Source organism: Onychomys torridus, chromosome 8 (assembly GCF_903995425.1).
Source record: "Onychomys torridus chromosome 8, mOncTor1.1, whole genome shotgun sequence".
In the NCBI taxonomy this organism is placed as follows: Eukaryota; Metazoa; Chordata; class Mammalia; order Rodentia; family Cricetidae; genus Onychomys; species Onychomys torridus.
This window is the reverse complement of record NC_050450.1, coordinates 60,401,524-60,415,876: the sequence shown is the minus strand read 5'-3', so window position 1 is coordinate 60,415,876 and position 14,353 is coordinate 60,401,524.

Genomic DNA, 14,353 nt, shown 5'->3' with positions numbered 1-14,353 from the left:
TTAGGAAATCCTCTAGAAATATTGGTTGGTTGATAGATTTGTATGGTTGGTTATATGGATGGATGATTGAACAGATGAATCTATGTATCGATGGATGGGTGGATTACAGGTATGGCTACATGGATATATTAATGATTTTATAGATATGATGGATAGATCACTATAGTGGATGGGTGGGCAGATGGAGCAATGAGTGAGCATCTGCTATGTGCTAGATACTGCACATTTCCTGCAAGATTGGCTTCAATATTCCCATTTTACAGACAGAAAAGTACAAATACAGTGACTTGCCTAAGTGGCAGTATCAGCATTTGAACCCTGGAATGACCATTTCCAAAACTGCTCATCTTGCTCTATGATTCTGCTCTGTGGAAGTCAAGTTGAGTTCCTCAAATCTGTTTGGATGAATTCTGTCCATCTCTATGTGTCCCCATCATGTGGCTAACAGGTAACCTCCCATGACATGTCTAGTGTTTAACATTGGAAGCACAGAAAATGGTCTCTACACTGGATATATCTGGTGTCTAGAGACAGTGGCCACAAAGTGGAGAATGCTGGGCTTGGTCAATATTCAGGGTCAGCGGATCCCGATGCAAAGGCTCAGAGTGTCCTAGTATATCCTAATACATCCCCAAGACTTTGGTATCTGAAGCAGATTTTGAAGAGAAAGTGGGAGCTGGATAAAGTAAAAAAGAGAGAGAGCTATTCCAGGTGGAAGGGACAAGATTTGTAAAATCAAGGTTGTGCAAGGAACCCTTGGTGTGGGTTTCTTGCTGGTGGCAACAACGGAGCATTGTGGCAGGCATAGGAGATGTTGAGGCCAAGTGATGAGAGCTTTAAATATCAGTCCAGGAAGACAGAGGCTAACAGAGCTGGGGAATGCAGTGCTCAGACATGCAATAAGAAAGCTCAGTCAATACACGGGGCAAGATGGTCAGAAGCTGGGAGACCTAAAGCTGGGCATGTATATAGATTCAGTTACTCTTACGGGCCATAAAAGTACACAGACGCTTAGAATGGAATACTCTGTAAACCATTTTCAACCCCTGGTTGCACATTTGGTGAACCTGAGACCAGGAGATGGGTAGCAAGGGGCTCGAGATGGAGCAGAAACCAGCTCAGCAGCTTCAGGAATTGCAGAATCTCAGCGTGTCTGGGAGGTTGGTGTAAAATGATGCTCATAATACATTTTCCTCCCTTGAGGATAATGAAGCACAAAAGAAGGGGGAAATGCTTGACAGCAGCTCCTATTAAAGTCAAATATGATGTTCTCAACAATACAGGCTGCTGGTGCCCCAGAGAAGTGAATGACACAGTACGGCAACTCTGGGCCAGGCTGGGAGAGAAGGCAGCTCCCAGGAGACAGAGGCTGCTGGAGGCAAGGAGACCGCAAACTCGCTTCTCCTTACAAGGTCACCACTCCCTTCACAGGGGTCCACTATCATAACCAGACTTCTCTCCATGGCCCCATGAACTTGGACTTTAGGCTTCAACAAAGGAATTGTTCTGCCCATAGCAGAGGGGCACCAGTAGCCTGCATCTGTGTTTCTTAGCACTAATGTTGCTGGCCTTTACAGAGTCCCTTGTCTGCCCTCATTTCCCAGGCATAGGAGTAGCACAGGCCAGGGAAAGGGCCCGGTGTTGGCCCAGTGGCTGGCAAGCTGGTGGCTCCTGCCCAAGCCATCTCTTCTTTCCTGGTCTCTGTTTTTTTCCTGCAAAATAGAAATGATGCCTTCCAGGCTGTTTTGTGCATAAGAAGACATTATGTTTGGACAAATATTTTCATTTCCTTATGTTTTTATTAGTAGTCTAATTGTACAAGTAATTTCCTAGTGTCATCACTGTTAACAATCCAACAGTGATATGTTTTAAGCAGAACTCAGCCAAGAGTCTCTTAGCCAAGAGGCAGGTCCTATTCAGAGGTGACAACCATTATGGACACTTAGAGGAACAAAGGGCTTGATTTTTTTCTGGTTGTTCTGCACAATGGGAGTGCACTACCTGTGTTCTTTGCTCAGGGCCTCCCAGATGCCACATCAGTTCTCATCTGGTGGACTCTGCTCACCTTCCAGCTCATTCAGTGTCCCGCTGAGTAGATCTCCTTGTGGCCATGTGGCTAGGTGCCCCAGTTTCTCAATGGGCACTGGCTGGAGACTGGTATTGGGGTCAGAGGCCACTCAAGCCTTCCCACAGGATTCTCTTCCTTCCTTGGAAATTAACACAGGGCGGTTGGCTTTTCCAGAGCCTGCAAAAGATGCCTCCTCTTGATTCAACAAAGTCTTACTTGGCGAGGCAACTGTGGGAGTGACTTTATAATACCTTAGTGGTACTCTTGTGGGTTAGAAGCATGCCACTGGCCCCACCCACACTCGAAGGGAGAGGATTACAAGGGGGAAACTCACATTGGAGGGGCTGCTTTAGGGTGTATCTTAGTTACTTTTCTATTGCCAGGATAAAACACCACATCCAAGGCTACTTATAAAAGAAAACATTTAATTTTGGGGACCATTGTTCCAGAGGGTTAAAGTCCATGACCATCATGCTGGGGAATTTGGTAGCAGGCAGGCAGGCATGGTGCTGGAGCAGCAGCTGAGAGCTTATACCTTGATCCACAAGCTTGAGACAGAGCGCTAACTGGAAATAGCACAGGCTTTTGAAACCTCAAAGCCCAAACACCTCCTCCAACAAGGCCATACCTCCTAATCCTTCCCAAACAGTTCTACCATCTGGGGACCAAGTATTCAAGTATATGAGCCTAAGCATACTATTCTCATTCAAAAGACTGTGGGATGTGTCCACAGCAACATGGTAATGTCCCTCCTCCTCCTCCTCCTCCTCCTCCTCCTCCTCCTCCTCCTCTCTGTTCGCCTCCAGAGTCTCACCTTTCTACCTCTGTGGCTTCCCCATACCTTGGCCACATCTCAGAGTTCCCAGCCTGCATATGTACACTTCTTTGTTCCTGAACTGCAGCCCAGCCTGGTAGCCAGGACAGTTTGGAGACTAGGCACCTGAAAAATGAAACCCAAGGGGAAGGATGGAGCTAAGGAGACAGGGAGGGGTGTTCCCCCCCAAACCCATACATGACCTCTTTCAGTGTATGCTGAGGGAGGAGCACACCTTGCTCTTCTAGGCTCATGAGGGCCCATAGAACTGAACACCTGGACCTCTTTCTGTCCCTTTCTACTGGAAGTGACTTATTTGATTGACGCGCTTGGAATGAGGTTCTGGGTCGTCTCTTTGCTTTTCCTCTTGTCTCTCCTTAGAGATCCACCAGAAAAGACCCCACAGGAGACCTCATGGCAGAGGCTAACCATGCTTGTGACTATTTTTTAACTGGCATTCAGAATGTTCGAGCCTTCACTGCAGCACATCCAAACCACAGCTCCTGGACCAGCTCTTGGATTCCTGCCGCTGCTATTTAGGTCTCCATCTGCAAGGCATCTTTGTGCCTCTCCAGTCAGCTCATCCCATTGGATAACAATTGTAGACATTCAAACTGAGTGCAGCTTGCCATGTTGCTGTCAGAGTGTCAAAACCTTGAACATACTCTGTGCTGGTGAGGTTTCAGGAAGACGAGTATCTTGGCTTCTTTCCCTGTCACTGTGTTAAAATACCTGGATAAGAGCAACGTGAAGGCTCACAGTGAAATGTTTTAGGCCTTCATGCTGGGGCAGTCAAAGCAGCAGAAGCTTGAAGCAGCTGATCACATTGTAGCCACAGTCAGGAAGCAGATAAAAGGATGAATGAATCCATGCCTGGGTGCAGCTGGCTTTCTCCATTGTATATAGTGGGGGATTCCCTGACCCAGGAATGGACCCAACCACTGTTAAGATGGGCCTCCTCACATCAATTAACGTAATCAAGGTAAATATTAATTCATTCTGAGAGGCTAATCTCAATGTAGATAATTCTTAACATGTATGCTTGGAAGCTTCCCTCAGGGTGGCTCTAGATTTCAATTGACAACATTAACCAATGCAACAGGCTTCTGATTTACTTGTTCGGGACATCAAGGGTCATGGACCTTTTTAAAACAAACAAACAGAAACCCCTTGTTTAGTGTGTGTGTGTGTGTGTGTATGTGTGCGCGCGCGCGCACGCGCGTGTGTGTGCACTATAGCATGTATGTGGAAGCATGGGGACAATTTGCAGGAGTCTGTTCTCTCATACCGTGTGGGTCCCTGGGATTGAGGTCAGGTCATCAGGCTTGGCAGCATGTACCTTAGGCCATTGAGCCCTCTCAAAGCCCTGTCAAACTTTCTTTGAGAACAACTAGGGAATCTGAGTCAGGAGCCTAAAAACATTCACTCTTTCTCAGTAATTTAACTTTAACATAAGGATATAAAAGCAATCTGAGCTGCAAAGGAATACCAATTCACAAGATGAGCCTAGCATTTTGTGAATAAGAACAAGTCTTGACGAGGTCACCTAGCTCTCCATCAAAAGGAGAAGGGAAAGATAAAATCAACCATTGCATACAGCCAGCTCACAAGATATTTCGTAGTCATTAGCCTTACTTTCATTGGGAATTAGAACATGTCAGAAATTAAGTGTGATATGATGCCAACTATGACACTTTGGGGGGAAGATGATGAGATGATTGCATAATGTGGTTATAGTTCCCTCCTCATTCCCACCCCATTTTCCAGTATAACATACCTACTCCTGTGGAGGGTCCCTGCAGGCTTTGTTTTTTGTTTTTGCTTTGTTTTTGTTTCTCAGTGTAGCTTTGTGCCTTTCCTGGAACTCATTCTGTAGACCAGGAGAACTCACAGAGATCCGCCTGGCTCTGCCTCCCGAGTGCTGGGATTAAAATCATGTGCCACCACCCCTGGCTCTCTGAAGGCTTTAAAACAGGCAGGAACAGGGTATGCAAGGAGACAAGAATGAAACTCGGTTCAACCTGATTTTAGGTATCAGTGCTGGGCCAAGATTTTGAGAGTCTGACACCAGATCATTTACTTTATTCATATTTAAGCACAATACAATTTTGGAAAAAGGCTTTCTGATAACAATTAACTCAGTAAGTACAGCAGAGCTCAAGATATGAATTTATTGGTTCTCTTTATAAAGTACATGTGACTTCTTCTATAAGATGGCCTCTGTTGACTTAGACATAATGCTCTAAATAAGAGTCTAGGGAGAATGACTGAGGTAACCATAATGCCTGTGGGTGTCAGGATTGGTCTGGCCATAGGATAACATAGAAGTCACTTAGGCTGTTGTAAAATACAAATGACATCACTCACAAGGATGGGTTTTATGGCCTAGAAGTAATGCTCAAGGTTTTAGGGGGAAAGTCTAGGAGAAGTAAAACAATATTCTGGGGGATATGGGCAGAGCCTGGTTCAACAGGTAGGAAAGGATTACCAGGTTGTAAATAGCATCCATTCTCAACATTCCAGGAGGAACAGCTAAGCACTCAATCCACTGGAGAGATAAACTGGGTGTTTAACTTTTCCTGGCTTCTCCAGTGCTGATCTGTGAGCACATAGACTGTTTTGCCCTCTGCACACTCCATCCACACACTTAGTTCTACAGGTAAGAAGAGATCTCTGTGCCATCCCCTTTCTGAAGCTCTTTGGAGTTACCAAGGAGTCTTTGACAGCTAGTGTGAGCAGGGAGCCATGGGCTGTGTCTTCTGCAAGAGTGTCAGGATGCTGGCTTGCTGGTGCTTGGCAGGTTATGTGGAAGGCACAACCGAGTGGGAGGAGGCTCTCTTGTGTCCTGTTTCCCTCACCTCTCACCCCATGGACTTTCCTAAGAGCTCTTGCCGTATCTTTCTGTAGCACATCTGTATGCTTCCAGACAGGATACATGAAAGACACTGTCACTTTGTACAGGTGTTACACTCCTGGCACCAGTGGAGGGCTTGACGTTGATGTGTCCCCACGGCAGACCATCTGGGAGGCTTATGCTGGGAATACCAGCTTTGCTCCTTGGGTGACACTGAATGGTGTCACTAACTTCTAGTCGTGGGTTCCATCCCTCAGGAGACGGTCCTGGATTTTTGCTCTAGAGGAGTGTTGCATAGCGGCTTCCCCATAAGATCAGAACCAGGAGTTTTTAGGCTCCTGACTCATCTTGGAGGAAAACTTACTAAGACAGAAGGTGTTAAAGGGTGAGGTGAACAGTAGGATATTTTAAGACAGGATGGTTACAGGGAAGTGAAACAAGAGGATGTTCTAAGGGAAGGTTTAACATTCCATACTGGAGGGAAGTGCTTTAAGCTCAGGAAGTAAAACAAAACAAAACAAAACAAAACAAAACAGAAAAAAACTGACCAGCTTCAGGAAACCGAAACTGAGCAGATTGACTTGGCCAAGCACATATAAGCAGGAAGGACTGTTGGGAGACACTCTCAGATAAGCCAAACAACCCAGAAAACTCTCAGACCAGCTGAGCTGCCAGGAAAAGGCTCAGAGCAGCTGAGCTGAGCACCTGGGAAGGGCACTCTCCAACCTGTTGAGCTGCCTGCAGGCTGTGCAGTGTGCTCCGTGTTCCCAGCTTTCATGAACTGTCACCCAGGCTGGGGTGGCTTTGGTGATGCAGTTGTTTGTATCCTCTGCAAGTAATCGCAGCAAAACTCACTGGTTCACCAAGTTCAGCTTTGGTGGCGTCTGTACTTGATCTGTTGTTAGTTCCCTATATGGGATGTGACTAGATGTCTGTTCATGTCTCCCCAGGAACAGTGTCACACAAGAAATAACAGGATGATATCTCAGCAGAGAAACATAGTTCACTATAAACAATACCATCTGGAATTGTGGAAACTGTAAGGCTGACAGACCCACAAGGAACTGAGTGGGTGGCCAGAAAGATGGGAAGGCTAAAACCTGGCCATTTGGTCAGGGACAACCAGAACCTGGGTCTTTCCTGCTTGCTAACTACCATGATCATGAGATCAGAGCAGCCACATGGAGAAGGAGAGTATCTGGGGAAGGTCCCAGGAAACTGTGATCAGAGCCAGGTCATAGCAAGGGTTCTGCGCCCTGAAGACTTAGAATTGCAACCTTGTGAAGGGAAGCAACATGCCACCTCCTGTCCAGATGGCAATTCTTATTTGCCACACATCCCTCAAACAGAATTGTTGACTTCAGTGGCCTGTGGGGTCGCAGAGTTTGGCAGACACCAGCTAGGCTCCTAATGTATTTGCAGTTGGGTAAAAAGGAGTAAGGGCTTGAGGATAGAGGCACAGCCTCACTGCTGCCTTGATAAGGGGCCAGGCTGTGCCAAGCTACCACACAGAACTGTGGCACAGTTCAGAGGCAGCAGCAGTGCACAGGCTGCAAGTAGGTTATGAGCTCAGTCTCAGACTGAGATCAGCTTTGGTCTTTGGCTATGGCCGACTGGGCCAGTGGATAGGGTGGAGACTCAATCCAAGAATATGTTCAGGGTCTTGTCTGGCCAGGATCAAGACTTGATTTGCAGCCTACACCAGGGTCTACTCCTGTCCAAGTCATGGTCCATGTGCCTTCTTTCCTTTAGGAAAGTTGACAGTGCTGTATGAGAGGCACAGATATTGGCTCTTGGATGGTAGCCTGCTCTGTGTGAGTGTCACTCCTGAGCATGTGACCAAGGAAAGTTACAAGAAGTCAAGAACTTGGAGGTCAAACCTTGTACAGCTCAGTACCCCAGTTTCCCAACCCCTCTAGTCTCCCTATCTTCCAGTCTATGTCCCCATGAATGGCCTTGTCTTCTGGCACACCTGGCCAGACAATAGACAGGCTCCTAATGTCCAAGAAGATGTGTCATGGTGGGATCCATCAGTCAGGTGTCTGGTTTCCATCCTGGATCAGTTCATAAGCTTGGAGAGAGGTTTGTGACCTGTAGGGAGGGCATTTCCATAGGCTGTGCCTCTGACTGGAGTCCCTATCTGCTCTGAGCTTGATAATGGGGTAGCATGGAGAAGCTTCCTGAAGGAAGTGGTGTTTATACCTCCTGATAAGACTGGAAGGCAATGAGGCTGGAACCTAGCCTCTTCAAAAGACACACAAAAACCTGGCAAAACTACCCAAAGCCTTTTCTAGATGTTACTCTACTTCAGACAAAATATTTTGATCGTTTCCACATAAGATGAATCAGAAGCATATGCATTAATTTCCCCTTAAAACACACACACTTGTTGTACTTGGCAAAATGCAGCCTGAGATTTGATGAATGTAAGGCAGCTGAAGGCTTGTATGGGATCCAAGACCAGGAGGTCCCAAAAGCTGGAGCAACTTGCAGCTTGTACCTGGAAGCCACTTCCCCAACTCACACATGGCAGCAAACTTGAGATAGAATCTCTTGTCCCAAATGACCTTGCTAAAGACATCCTAGCATCCTCAAACTCAGGTCTAAATTCAGGTCAGATGTCAACACATTCCTTCTATGCATATCTAGCATGAGCCCGGCCCATCTATGCTAAGCAGTTCATGGTTTAGAAAGACAGACACTTTACTCTCCTCAATTTGATGATATCTGTTCTCACCTTTCTCCCTCCCTCTTGTGTCTCTGATACAGGTGGTCCCCATACCCATTGCAGTTTGAGCTTTGGGGTGTATCAGTTTCCTCTGAAATCAAGAGTTGGACTATTCCATCCTGGAGGGAAGATCTTTTAAGACTCAGGAAGTAAACAACTCACAACTCTCAGAGAGTTCCTGAAACTTACCAGACTCACAAGGCCCCTCCCTCCCCAAGGTTATCTAAGCAGTAAGGGCTGGCTGCTTCAGAGAGGACACTGTGCCCTGTCCAGCTGTACAGAGCTCTAGGGTTCCAGCTTTTGTGAGTTGACATTATTTAGGTAATGTCTCTGCCTCTGAATAGTCCATACTTCTGTAATTAACCTCTCACCCATACTGCTGCTAAGTGACCCCAGTAAACCCAGTGGTTTATCAAATTGTGTTTGGTGATGTCGTTACTTTTGTCTGTCTTTGGTTCCTTATCTGGGGTGAGTGGAGGTTTATTCCTGTCTCCATAGGAACAGTGCTACTCAACTAGTGTGAAATGGCTTTCCTGGGCTCATGTGTCTGAGCACTTAGTCTGCAGCTGATGGTGTTGTGTTGGAAGGCTGTGAAACCTTTAGGAGGTAGAACCTTGCTAGAGTAAGTGAGTCCCTGGGGACAGGTCTTGAGGTTTGACAGCCTGCCTCTACTTCCTGCTCACTGTCTGTTTCTTTTCTTCCTCCTCCTCCTCCTTCTTGTTCCCCTCTTCTCTTCCTCCTCTTCTTCACTCCCTCTTCCTCCTCCTCCTCCTCCTCCTCCTCCTCCTCCTCCTCCTCTTCCTTCTCACCTCTTCCTTGTCCACCTCCTCTTCCTCTTTGTGTGTGTGGTTTTACTTGTGTTATGTATGGTGTATTTGTCCGTGCATCACTATGTGGGGGATATGCACAGTGTGTGTACATATGTAGGAGCCAGTTGAGGACACTGGGTGACTTTTCTTTCCTCCTGCCTTATTCCCTTCAGACAGAGTCTCTCACTGAACTTGGAGCCACCACTCAACCAGGAGGCTGTTCCACAGGAATAGCATGTCACCCAGGTGCCCTCTGTCGTTCCATTCAAAACACCAGCAGTAACTTCTCTGCATGAGGCACACCTCACCGGGACTGTCTCAACCCTGAGGTGAGCACCTTAGTCTCAAAAGTAACTCCCGAATGTACAGTGTGGAGTTAAGGGCACCTGGGAGGCTGTGGAGATGCTTTGGTAATACAGTGAACCCTGGAGTAGCAGGGCAAGAGGATGGGATGAAAATTGGGAAAGTCATAAGGTCCTGCCAAGGGCAGGGGACAGGGAACTCTCAGGTATCAAGGGCCAGAAGGATGGGTACGTGGTGGCTCTGGACCTAGAACTAGCTACTTACCACACTCTGAATTCTGCTCCTCAGATGTAAGGATCTTCTGGCTCTGTTTGAGTGGGTTCTGAGTACTGCCTACCTTACTGGAGTGACATTACATTAAGTCCCATCCCAGGTCAGCCATAGGCCATGTGTGTTTCAAACTTTACCTTGCTTCTGAACATTCCCTGGGCTGCACTTTCCATTCCTATCATAAGCTGTAGCTGTATGCCTAACTAACTCCCACCTTTCAGAGTGTAGGCCGTGACATAGGTGGGAGGTTTGGGGAGGTCTAGGGAGGGCTTCTTATACACACTCAGTGTGTTAGAAAACTGAGTCACAGCAAGAACACTTTGTACCAAGCCTGGGGTGGACACAGCAAGTGCTCAGCACATTATGATGTGAATGCTGCTATTATCACAGCAGATGACCTTCAACATCAACCACTAGGGGATCTTTTCCAAAGGGAGCAGCTAGAACACCAGTGCAGGGAGTCATAGACAATTTTTTTGGGGGGAAGGGAGAGCCCAATGCATAAATAAATGAAATAAAAAGCCAGGAACTAGAATCTATCTCAAGAGGAGTTGGATTCCAGTAATGGCCAGACACAAGCCAGGGTCTTCCACAGGGAGTGAGTCTCTCATCACTGAAGGTGTGCAAGGAGAGGATGAAGAGTCTTGGTCAAGATACATGCCTCGAGTGTGGTAGGTGGAGACTGCATGGGGGAAGGACAAAGAGAGAACCTTCCTTTCACTGCTGGGGGTAGGGTGGGAAGGGACTACCATTCTTGAGGGTTGAAAGTTGAAGTTCTAAGCTCTGGAGTCTATCACCAAAGGACTAAGTTAAGCTGGGCTCCCAGCAGCATCACTGCAGAGTGGGGGTAGTGGAGATGTCTGAGGGGACTGAACAGCTCTAGTGAACAGAGAGGCAGGCATTTATTAAAGCACAGATTGACTGTCGGTCATGGGGAACAGCATCAGGACTTAGAATTGCTTAATAAGAGGGTTTGTTACACTGGTTGGCCTTGAGAAGGCAATATTGATCAGGAATCCCTGGCCCGGAACTAATGGAATATTCACCCCCAAATTGCAGTAGCTGATTACTGCAAGGACATCCCTTCTATTGTTACTTGGGAAATCACTGGTTGTGTGTGTGAAAGAGAGTAAGCAGTGATTGTGGGAGGGGAGAGGGTGAAGGGAAAAAGGAGGAGAAGGAACCAAAGGACAGGTAATGAAGTGGAGCCTCCTCCACCCGACAAAACCGGACTGGAGGAGCTAGATAAGACCTTCATCTTGAAACAGCTTCTCATCTATAGAAAGTTCCTTGCTGTCCAGGTTGATCAGGAGGTGTATGCAGCATGTATTTTTAATGATGGAGCTTTCCTTATGTTAGTCTGGGGAATAAACAGTTATGAATTCATTCCTCTCCATGTGCCTCCCTTCCCACCGGCAGTATGATGATAGTGTGCCTGAAATGATGTTTATTTTAATAACCCAGAGTAATACCCTGGGTTCATACAATGTCTGTTAGGGTTCATACAAGAGGAAATGGGTCCAGGTATCCCAGGGCTCTGCAGGGCTCTGCTTTGTGATATGGGCATATGGCAAGATCTCTCAGTGTCCTCAAAGGCAGTGTTCGATTCCTGGTGCAGGTGCATCTTCTGATGGCTGCTTATCTTCACACCCCCAAGCACACAGCACAGCCGACCACAGACTGTGGATGCATATGAGCTCGAGCATGTAAGTCCCTGATGCCCAGGGTTCTGAGTGTGGTGAGAGCAATGGAGAACACACTAACCAGGGTATGCACACCACCAAAGAGTCACAGCAGGTTTTTGGGGTGAGCACTCCATCCTATTTGTGTTTGAGCTTTGAGGACAAGCACGAGGGATCCTGGCAGAGAATGGTGGTGCAAGGAACAGAGTGAAAGCAGAAGGAACAGTGTTACATCTTCCAGAGACACCAAGGGTCTAGTGCAGTGCAGGTGGATGTGGCTGGCCATGGGGCTGAGACTGGACCACCAAGATTCTCAAAGACAAGAGGACTGTTGTCAGAGGACTGAGCTATTGCAGCTAGGTTGGGGGAAAGGGAGGGAAAAGCCCAGAATGATGTACTGACTTGGGAAACTGAGCTGCTGGTGAGAACTTGGATCCACAGTATATCTTAGCAGAAATGGCACATTAAGTATTGGCTGTGCTATGTGAGGTCCAGGAGATGGCCAGGAAGCATGCACACGTGCGTGCGTGCGTGCGTGCGTGCGTGCGTGCGTGCGTGCGTGCGTGTGTGTGTGTGTGTGTGTGTGTGTGTGTGTGTTGGGTAATAGCAGAGGCCACATGTGAAAGCAGTAGATGACCCAGGTGAAACCCAGCAACAACACTGAGAGCAGAGAAGCAGCCCGAGGAGACGGAAGAGCTGCATATAGTTGTGTGTGGTAGAGGCTCTTCGTGAGAGACAACCCACTATTTTAACAAATTCTTGCTTCTGCAGACTTAACAGGAAGAGGGGTGGCCGGGTTCTTAATAGCAATTTATCTCAATGTGGGCTTTTACGCCTCAATTTATCATTGTCGCTGACAACACTTGGATTAATCTGTTGCTCTGTGTCTTTCTTGCTGCTGCGAATCCCAGAAGGATCAAAGGGAATTGATATACATAAAGAACTGAATTTCAATTAATGCAAGCCTGGGCTAATTTTCCAGCACGTAGCCCAGAAACATTCTCATTCATTCCAAATTTGTGGAGGCCATTCCTCCAGGGAAAACACACCCATAGATTTATTTATTTTTTACTGGCATCAAATTCATCACAGAGAACATTCTAGGGTGGATTGGGTGCACACTCTGGCCCTCCCTAGCTGTCTACTTGTAGCTGAGCTTTGAGGAGCAGCTTTAGTCTCAGTTTCTCCAGGACGACTGCCTTTCTCTGTCCTCTAGTGTTATGGCCGTGTGTGCACAGGTCTGAAAAGGGAGCCCAGGCCTTCAAGACAAGGGAGGTTCTTAGCTGTGATACCAGCCTAGCACCTGCCTTTCCCTCAACCTCAGCCATTTCTAGAAAATGGGGCCTTCAGTGGAGGGATAAAGACAATGGTTTCTTCTGGAAGCTGGGTCCTGATTCCCTCAGCTTTAGCTCTGGAGAGAAACACAGACAAAGTGGGAAAAGCAATTACCACAGCTCCTCAGTTGTGTGTGCCAGGCATGCCCTCACATTGGCATCCACCAGCTCAGTGGTCTTGCAATTGCCAAGGCCCACTCAGCCTCTTCAAGGAGTTGCTCCCAGGATCTCTCACCTCTGTGCCTGTAAGCAGCTCTTGGTTTACCAGGGTTGTCAGTTTCTCATAGGCAGAGACAAGGCTGCCAGGGTGCAATCATGTGGAGTCTCTACAAAGATGCCCAGAAGAGTGGAGGCAAGCTGTGTTCCAGCCCATGCTCCACTCGATGCACTCACTGAGCTGTGTATGCTCATGCACTAGCAAGTGTGTGGTGGAGGAGGCATCTTTATCCTAATGCACCTTGGCAAATACTGTCCCCAAGAGGCTGTGTCTTCTCAGAGGGTGGCTCTGCAAATGAGCCTGTCTTCCAGATAGTCTCTTTATGCCAGTTGGCACAAAGCCACTCTGCTCCTGCCTTCTCTGGGGTGCTGCAGCTGAACACACCTCTTCCCATATCCCAGGGGTGTGATGCTGAGTACCAGAGCAGGGCCTCCCTGCCAAGCCAGATGCTGAGCTTCCCAGACAGACTCATTAGCATCTCTGGATCCGGCCAGCTGCCCGACTCTCCTGGACTGGCAGGAGTGAAACTTTGTTTAAATTGCCTTGGTCCAACTTAAAGAAATATTCAACATCCTTAGTCATCAGGGAAATGCAAATCAAAATTACTTTGAGATTCCATCTTACACCCGTCAGAATGGTTCAGATCATAAAACAATGACAGCTCATGCTGTTGAGGAAGTGGAGCAAGGAGAACAGTTATCCCATTGCTGGTGGAACTGCAAACTCATATGGCCACTATGAAATCAGTGTGACAGTTCCTTAGGAAGATGGGAGTGGATCTATCTCAAGGTTCAGCTATACTACCCTTAGGTATAGTCCCAAGTGACTCTTTATACTACTGCAGAGACACGTACCCAACTTGTTCATTGCTTCTCTATTCACAGTATCCAGAAACTGGAAATGACCTAGATGTCTCTCAGCAAATGAATGGATAAAGAATATGTGGTACATTTACACAATGAAGTATTACTCAGTCATTTAAGAAAAATGAAACCTGTAGGTAAATGGATGAAACTAGAAAAAAAATCATACTGAGTGAGGTAATCCAGAGCCACAAAGATAAATATGTTCACTTATATGTGGATATTATCCATTAAATCAATGATAACCAAGCTGCAATCTATAGAAGTGGTTATAGAGTAAGCAACTGGGGTAACAGATCTCCCTGGAAAATGGAAATAGGATAGTTATAGATGGGTTGGGGACATCTAGAATGGGAGGACCAAGTGGGGAGGGAAAAAGAGGGGGAGGAAGAAGGAGGGAATACAGTGGGA